This window comes from Schistocerca cancellata, chromosome 5 (assembly GCF_023864275.1).
Source record: "Schistocerca cancellata isolate TAMUIC-IGC-003103 chromosome 5, iqSchCanc2.1, whole genome shotgun sequence".
NCBI classification, from domain to species: Eukaryota; Metazoa; Arthropoda; class Insecta; order Orthoptera; family Acrididae; genus Schistocerca; species Schistocerca cancellata.
In genome coordinates, this window is record NC_064630.1 from 132,094,493 (window position 1) to 132,102,207 (window position 7,715).

Consider the following 7,715-nt stretch of genomic DNA (forward strand, 5'->3'; position numbering starts at 1 on the left):
AACACGCTTCGTATATTCTGAGCGGTGGTGGGTACGAAATGTTTTACTTGGCAGTCTACAGGAAAACAGCGTTATTTCGGATTTCACGTCGTGATTCTGACCTCCACCATAGGGGCTTCAAAATAAGGGGTGAAATGTGGATGAAAGCGTGTGTGACGATTTTACCACCGTGTCACACATCCATGGTGGCTTGGGCAACGTTGATGATACTTGGTTCTAACGTGACACGTGACATCACTAACCCAAATTACATCTCACATTGAATTCTGTGCTCTGGCCTTTTTTCGCCTCTGTCGACACCTTGGTGTTTGGAGGTCGCCGAAACCGAGAGAGACGTGGCGAGGCATTGCGCATTTTTACCAACGCACAGGGGCTTTGTAGGCACCGTTGACCCAAATTGCTCAATGGGGGACAATTACGAGTTTTCGAAACAGCGTTCCTTTAATTCTGTTCTGCAATGCATTTGTGTTATCGAAGCTCAACTGGACTCGGATGGACATCCTGGTAAGAGTCGTTGTTGCTGCATGAGGTGACAACGCTTGTACTAAATTTTGCACTTTATGTAACTCTACAATTTTTACCTTCTACAGCTCTCTCTAGTACCATGGAAGTTGCTTCCAGATTTCTTAACAGATGTCCTACCATTCTGTTCCTTCTTCTTGTCAGACTGTTCCATAATTCCATTTCCTCGCCGATTCTGCGGCGAACCTCCTCATCCCTTACCAGTTCATTCAAATTTCAACACTACTCTGTAGCACCGCATCTCAAATGCTTCGATCCCCTTCTATTGTGGTTTTCCCACAGTCCATATTTTGCTACCATACAAGGTTGTTCTCAAACTTTCGATTCTTAGGAATTTCTTCCTCGATCATAGGTCTCTTTTTGATATTAACAGACTTCATATGTCCAGGAATGCCCTTCTCCAAGCACTAGTCTACTTGTTATGGCTTGTTATGTCCTCCTTGCTCCGTCCGTCATGGATTATTTTTCTGCATACGTAGCAGAATTCCTTAACTTAATCTAGTTCTTGATAATAAATCCTAATATTAAGTTTCTTCCTGTACTCATTTCTTCTACTTCATATTACTTTCGCCTTTCTTCAGTTTACTATCACTTCTTATTCTGTACTCATTAAATTGTTCCTTCCATTCCGCAAATGCTGTAATTCTTCTTCTCTTTCACTGAGGATAGTAAAGTCGCCATCGAATCTTAACATAAATATCTTTTCATCTTAAATTTTAATCCCCCTCTTGAACCTTCATTTTATTTCCATCATTGCTTCTTCGATGTACAGATTGAGCTGTAGGGGTGAAAGATTACATCCCAGTCTTACAACCATTTTATTACTCGCATTTCGCCCACTCTTATTACTCATTGCCGGTTCTTGTAGATATTGTATATTACTCGCCTTTCGCAATAGCTCACCCCTATTTTTCTCAGCATTTCGAATATCTTGCACCATTTTACACTGTCGAACGCCTTTTCTAGGTCAACAAATCCGATGAACGTGTCTTGATTTTTCTTTAATTTTGCTTCCATTATCATCGCAAGGTCAGATTTGCAAGCCAAACTTGTCGTCATCTAATACATCCTCCATTTCCTTTCCCATTCTTCTGTATATTATTCCTGCCAGCAACTTGAATGCATGAGCTGTTAAGCTGATTGTGCTACAATTCTAGCACTTGTCAGCTATTGCAGTGTTAGGAATTGTGTGGATAATATTTTTCCGAAAGTCAGACGGTCTATTGCCAGACATTCTACACACCAACGTGAATAGTCGATTTGTTGCCACTTCTCCTAATGATTTTAGTAATTCTGATGGAATGTTACTATCCCTTCTGCCTTATTTGATCTTAAGTCCTCTAAAATTCTCTTAAATTCTGATTCTAATTCTGAACCACTATCCCTTCTAAATCGACTACTGCTTCTTCTTCTGTCACATCAGACAAATGTTCCCTCTCACAGAGGCCTTCAATGTACTATTTCCACCTATCCGCTCTCTCCTCTGCTTGTAACAATGGAACTCCCATTGCACTCTTAATGTTACCACCCTTGCATTTAATTTCAGTGAAAGTTAATTTCGCTTTCCTATATGCTGAGTCAGTCCTTCCGACTATCATTTATTTCTAGATTTCTTCACATTTTCCATGCAGCCATTTCGTCTTAACTTCCCTGCATTTCCTGTTTATTTAATTCCTCAGAGACTTGTATTTCTGTATTCCTGAATTACCCTGAAAATTTTTGTACTTCCTTCTTTCATCGATCAGTTGACGTATTTCTCCCGTTGCCAGCGGTTTCTTCGCAGTTATCTTCTTTGTATCTTTGTTTTCACTTCCAGCTTCTGCGATTGATCTGTTTACAAATGTGCAGCCCTCGTCAACTGTACTGCCTAATGTATTATTCTTTATTGCTGTATCTACAGCCTTACACAACTTCGAGTGTATCTCGTCATTCCTTAGTACTTCTGTGTCCCATTTATTTGCATATTGATTCTTCCTGACTAATTTCAGCCTACTGTTCATCATTACTACATTGTTATCTGAGTCTTTATCTGCTCTTGGGTACGACTTATATTCGAGAATCTGATTTCCAAATCTCTATCTGACCGTGATGTAATGAAACTGAAGTCTTCCTTTATCACCCGGCCTTTTCCAAGTATACGCCCTCCTCTTGTCTTTCATGAATAGAGTATTCGCTATTGCTGGCTGAAATTTGTTACCGAACTTAATTACTTGGTTATTTGTGATATGTATCGCAAAATTGTGGAGCGTTCTAGACGGTAGGGTATTTTATGTAATCAATGCTTAAATACGGCAACATACTGGTCATTTTACAAGGTGGACGCCCATTATCGAATGATTTTGTATCTGTGAAAGAAAACAGGCACTATGCAGTCGCCCATCGAACGTACTTCCTTGTGTCGCAGTTGGAGCGCACTCACAATCGACAACATAGTCAATAAAGCGTACTAGATGGGACGGTTGATCCTCGTGTGTCCTGGGTAATTACAGCATCCAAAACCGTGATTTACACTTCAGGATATGACGCTGTTACATGCTGCAGTCTTGTAGAACTATTTGAGAGGATAACTGCATTTTATATGCATACACTCATTCTACCAAATATGCTTTGTGTTAGAAACACAGGCCAAAATCAGCTAACTTAGTCCGAAATACAGGAGAACTTGGTTGCATTTCAACGAAGATTTACCTTAACAAATTTTTGGCACCAAAATGCAATTGTTTTACTTGATACCGCCTACAAATCCTGTAACAATACTGTAGGAAAGGTCGAGCTAGGCTGTTGTGAATGGTTTCCTTAAGAAATGCACAACGTTTTTCCAAAATTACTCTCTGAATAACTCTGCCTTTCACTCTATTCTGATTTTGATGGATGGTTCCATTTCACTTCGAAATATAAGCCTGAAATATTTAACGATCTGTGGCTGGAGGAATACAAGAGACGTTTACAAGGTTTTAACTTTAAGTCCTAAAGACGTATACTTTTTCCCTTCTAACCGCCGATATAAAAGACGAAAGGGATTACGCAGAAGCTTACCCACACAATTCGATTCGTACGCTTATTCATGCAAGCCAAAGTTACAAGAAATACCAAGGAGCGAAAAAGGTTTTACGGTATTCCACGTGACACAGTCCTCTGTATAATGACGTTTCTCATTTCTTAAAAGCTCACAGTCAAAGCCACTTGAAAATAGAGAGCTTATCTGTGTCTGACAAGTGGTGTCAGTTCAATGGTCTACCCTTACCAATAAACTACACTACTGACCACTAAAATTACTACACCAGGAAGAAATGCAGATAATAGACGGGTGTTCATTGTCTAACATTCTGCGTGGTGTCTGTTGTTCTATGTTGTGTCTCCCTACCACTTTCGCGCAACGACGCTCTGAGCGTGTTTTTTAGGGAATTGACTAGTTTGAACCTGGGACCTGTTGCTGGTAAGGAGACGCCAGACCACACATGACATGTAGAGTTCAGAAGAGTTCAGTGAGACTAGCGATGACATAACCAAATACTTAATGACTTCAGTGTCAGCTCCACTGCACTCCCTGTAAAAGAATCTTAATACTAACTAAATTTAGTGGAAGGGGTTCACGGCATTCCTATTTTTAGTTAGCTGGTAAAATAATGTCGAAAAAGCCGTTAAGTTTACCATTGGAAATTTTATTCTACTCACAAAACATTGTTTATAAATCGCACTATTGATAAAAGGAAATGTTTTGATACAGGATGATAAAAACCAACTGCGTTCAACAAAAGTGTGAACGAATATTACCTGAATGGGTTTCCAAGTTCTACAATGGATCGAAGGATGACCTATGCCATATCACATCTATAATCTAGGTTTAAATTAAGTTTCACAAAAGAGAAAACTATCAAAATGGTCTACAGTGACCCTCAATTATCTTTAATTATTTATCTAACTTGTCGTAAAATAAGTGGCTGATGTGGCTTCTCAATAATTATATAACAGAAAAATCATTGCGTTTCAGATTTTAACTTCTACTAGCAAATGTGAATACCACGAAGTTTAACTGACGATCGACACTGGTATTACGTGAAAAGGGGATGTAAGAGATGAGACTTCTGCAGTTCTGAGTGAAGCCTTATGCGCTCAAAAATGCGGCATCGCGTGCGTTCATGATCTTGTCGGTGTTCGTCAGGGGGCGGCGGCCGGCTCAGGTCCATACAGCTCACCGTCTCGGAAGCAACTCTCTCCTAACTTCTCCTTACTACAATTTACCGAAGTTGGTTTAAAAAAAAAACTATCTGGCTGTGTTTTCATCTGACCAATCAGGGTCTCAATGTTAACCTTAAGCTCCGCCTACAAAAATTCTGTCTATCCAATGAGAAACGTTATACTTTTTGTGGTGGAGCAATGTTTTAAGGTTTGCAACGTAACAGAGACGCGAAAATGTCTCACGCTAAAACTTGCAGTTGGTGTGGCCCTTTTAGTGTTATCGTTAGATCTGTACTGTTCTTCTGGAGGGTTCTAGCTTTAACATGGGCTGGGGGGTGGTCCTGGCGGTTGTGGTCCTGGCGGTTAGCTGGCGACGTCGGTATCCGTCCGTTATCGTAGGGCCTTATAGCTTAACACGGTTATGCTCTCGGCTCCTGTTCTCGTTTCTCCCTTCAGAACTGCATCTGTCTCACGGTGGGAAGGTATGACATGCAATTAGGCATTCTTGTGTTAGTCTGTGGTATTCCATTTGCTCACTCGTTACTCATATTACTTTGGTTAATTTAATGTCACGATTTATTCGGAGCTATGTGACATACTACTGGATTTGCTTATCATGTCAGGGTTTTCATGGAAGGAGTTGGATTTGCCTGACACCTTACAATTGGACAAATATATTATACTAGAACCGACATGTGATTACATTTTCACGCAATTTGGGTCCATAGATCCTTAGAAATCAGTACCCAGAACAACCACCTCTGGCTGTAGTAACGGCCTTGATACGCCTGGGCATTGAGTTAGAGCTTGGATTGAGTGTACAGATATAGCTGCCCATGCAGCTTCAACACGGTACCACAGTTCATCAAGAATAGTGACTGGCATATTGTGACGAGCCGGTTGCTCGGCCACCATTGACCAGACGTTTTCAATTGGTGAGAGATCTGGAGAATGTGCTGGCCTGGGCAGCAGTCGAACATTTTCTGTATCCAGAAAGGCCCGTACAGGATCTGCAACATGCGGTCGTGCATTATCCTGCTGAAATGTAGGGTTTCGCAGGGATCGAATGAAGGGTACAGCCACGGGTCGTAACACATCTGAAGTGTAAAGTCCACTGTGCAAAGTGCCGTCAATGCGAGCAAGATCTGACCGAGACTTGTAACCAATCACACCCCGTACCATCACGCCGGATGATACACCAGTATGGCGATGACGAATACACGCTTCCAATGTGCATTCACCGCGTGGTAGCCAAACACGGATGCGACCATCATCATCATGATGCTGTAAACAGAATCTGGATTCATCCGAAAAAAATGACGTTTTGCCATTCGTGCACCCAGGATCGTCATTGAGTACACCACTTGAGTACACCATCGCAGGCGCTCCTGTCTGTGATGCAGCGTCAAGGGTAACCGCAGCCATGGTCTCCAAGCTGACAGTCCATGCTGCTGCAAACGTCGTCGAAGTATTCGTGCAGATGGTTGTTGTCTTGCAGACGTCCCCATCTGTGACTCAGGAATCGAGACGTGGCTGCACGATCCCTTACAGCCATTTGGATAACATTTCTGTCATCTCGACTGCTAGTGAAACGAGGCCGCTGGGATCTAGTACGGAGTTCCGTATTACCGTCCTGAACTCACCGATTCCATATTTTGCTAACAGTAATTGGATCTCGACCAACGCGAGCAGCAGTGTCGCGATACGATAAACCGCAATCGCGATAGGGTACAATCCGACCTTTATCAAAGTCGGAAACGTGATGGTACGCATTTCTCCTCCTTACACGAGGCATCAGAACAACGTTTCACCAGGAAACGCCGGTCAACTGCTGTTTGTGTGTGAGAAATCGGTTGGGAACTTCCCTCATGTCAGCACGTCGTAGGTGTCGCCACCGGCGCCTGCCTTGTGTGAATGCTCTGAAAAGGTAATTGTTTGCATATCACAGTATCTTCTTCCTTTTGGTTAAATTTCGCGTCGGTAGCACGTCATCTTCGTGGTGTAGCAATTTTAATGGCCAGTAGTGTATGAAGTTATTATACAGTTATAGAAATCCTAAAATGTGCTAAAAATATATTCTTAGGAATATGTCTTCAATTTTCAAATTAGTGTGATATTGTAAATAGTCTTCACAGGTTTGCCGCTGGATGACGTTGTGCAAATTCCACAATATTTCCTCGGAGCAACTGTCTGACATCTTCAGGTGGTTCAACCTTGCTGGTGGCTAGGTATCCGTCGGGGAGCTTGAAGAGGTACGACTGATATATGATTAAAACGTGCTCTGTACACCCCACAAACTAGTAAGTCGATTAGAAAAAAAGCATTTAAAAGAAAATCCAGTTAGAATAATTTTGCTTATGTTCAAAAATGGCTCTGAACACTATGGGACTTAACATCTGTGGTCATCAGTCCCCTAGAACTTAGGTTTAAGTAGTTCTAACTAACCTAAGGACATCACCCACATCCATGCACGAGGCAGGATTCGAACCTGCGACCGTAGCAGTCGCACGGATCCGGACTGAGCGCCTAGAACCGCGAGACCACCGCGGCCGGCTTTGCTTATGTACCTGCCTTTCACTATACTAATCTGTCGCATTATTTATCCATGTTTAAAAATTTCCACCTTTCAACACATCTTGATAGAATATTGAATACGTCGCGCTCCACTGCTTTAAGGTCGTCTAAAGCTGAAAGAAGCAACACATTTATAAGCATCCTCAGCAAATCTGAGAGCGTAGCTACTGAGTTCATTGTCGAACCCTGACGCTATACCGGCGAATAAATTCCTTACTGCATGTTGCTTTACATCCTAGTAAGTTTAGTGATGGTTTCTGCCTGATGAACGTTGGCTGTGGTAGATGTAAGCTTCTGTTTTGAGCCAAAAGATGTCGCTTCGAACGGACATCCTATTGATTCGCATGCGTCCACTGGTCCACTACATTTCTTTGTGGTTATAGGGCGCAGTAGAACATCGACATAGCAGTCACACCGGTGAACACCGTTTATTTTTAGCC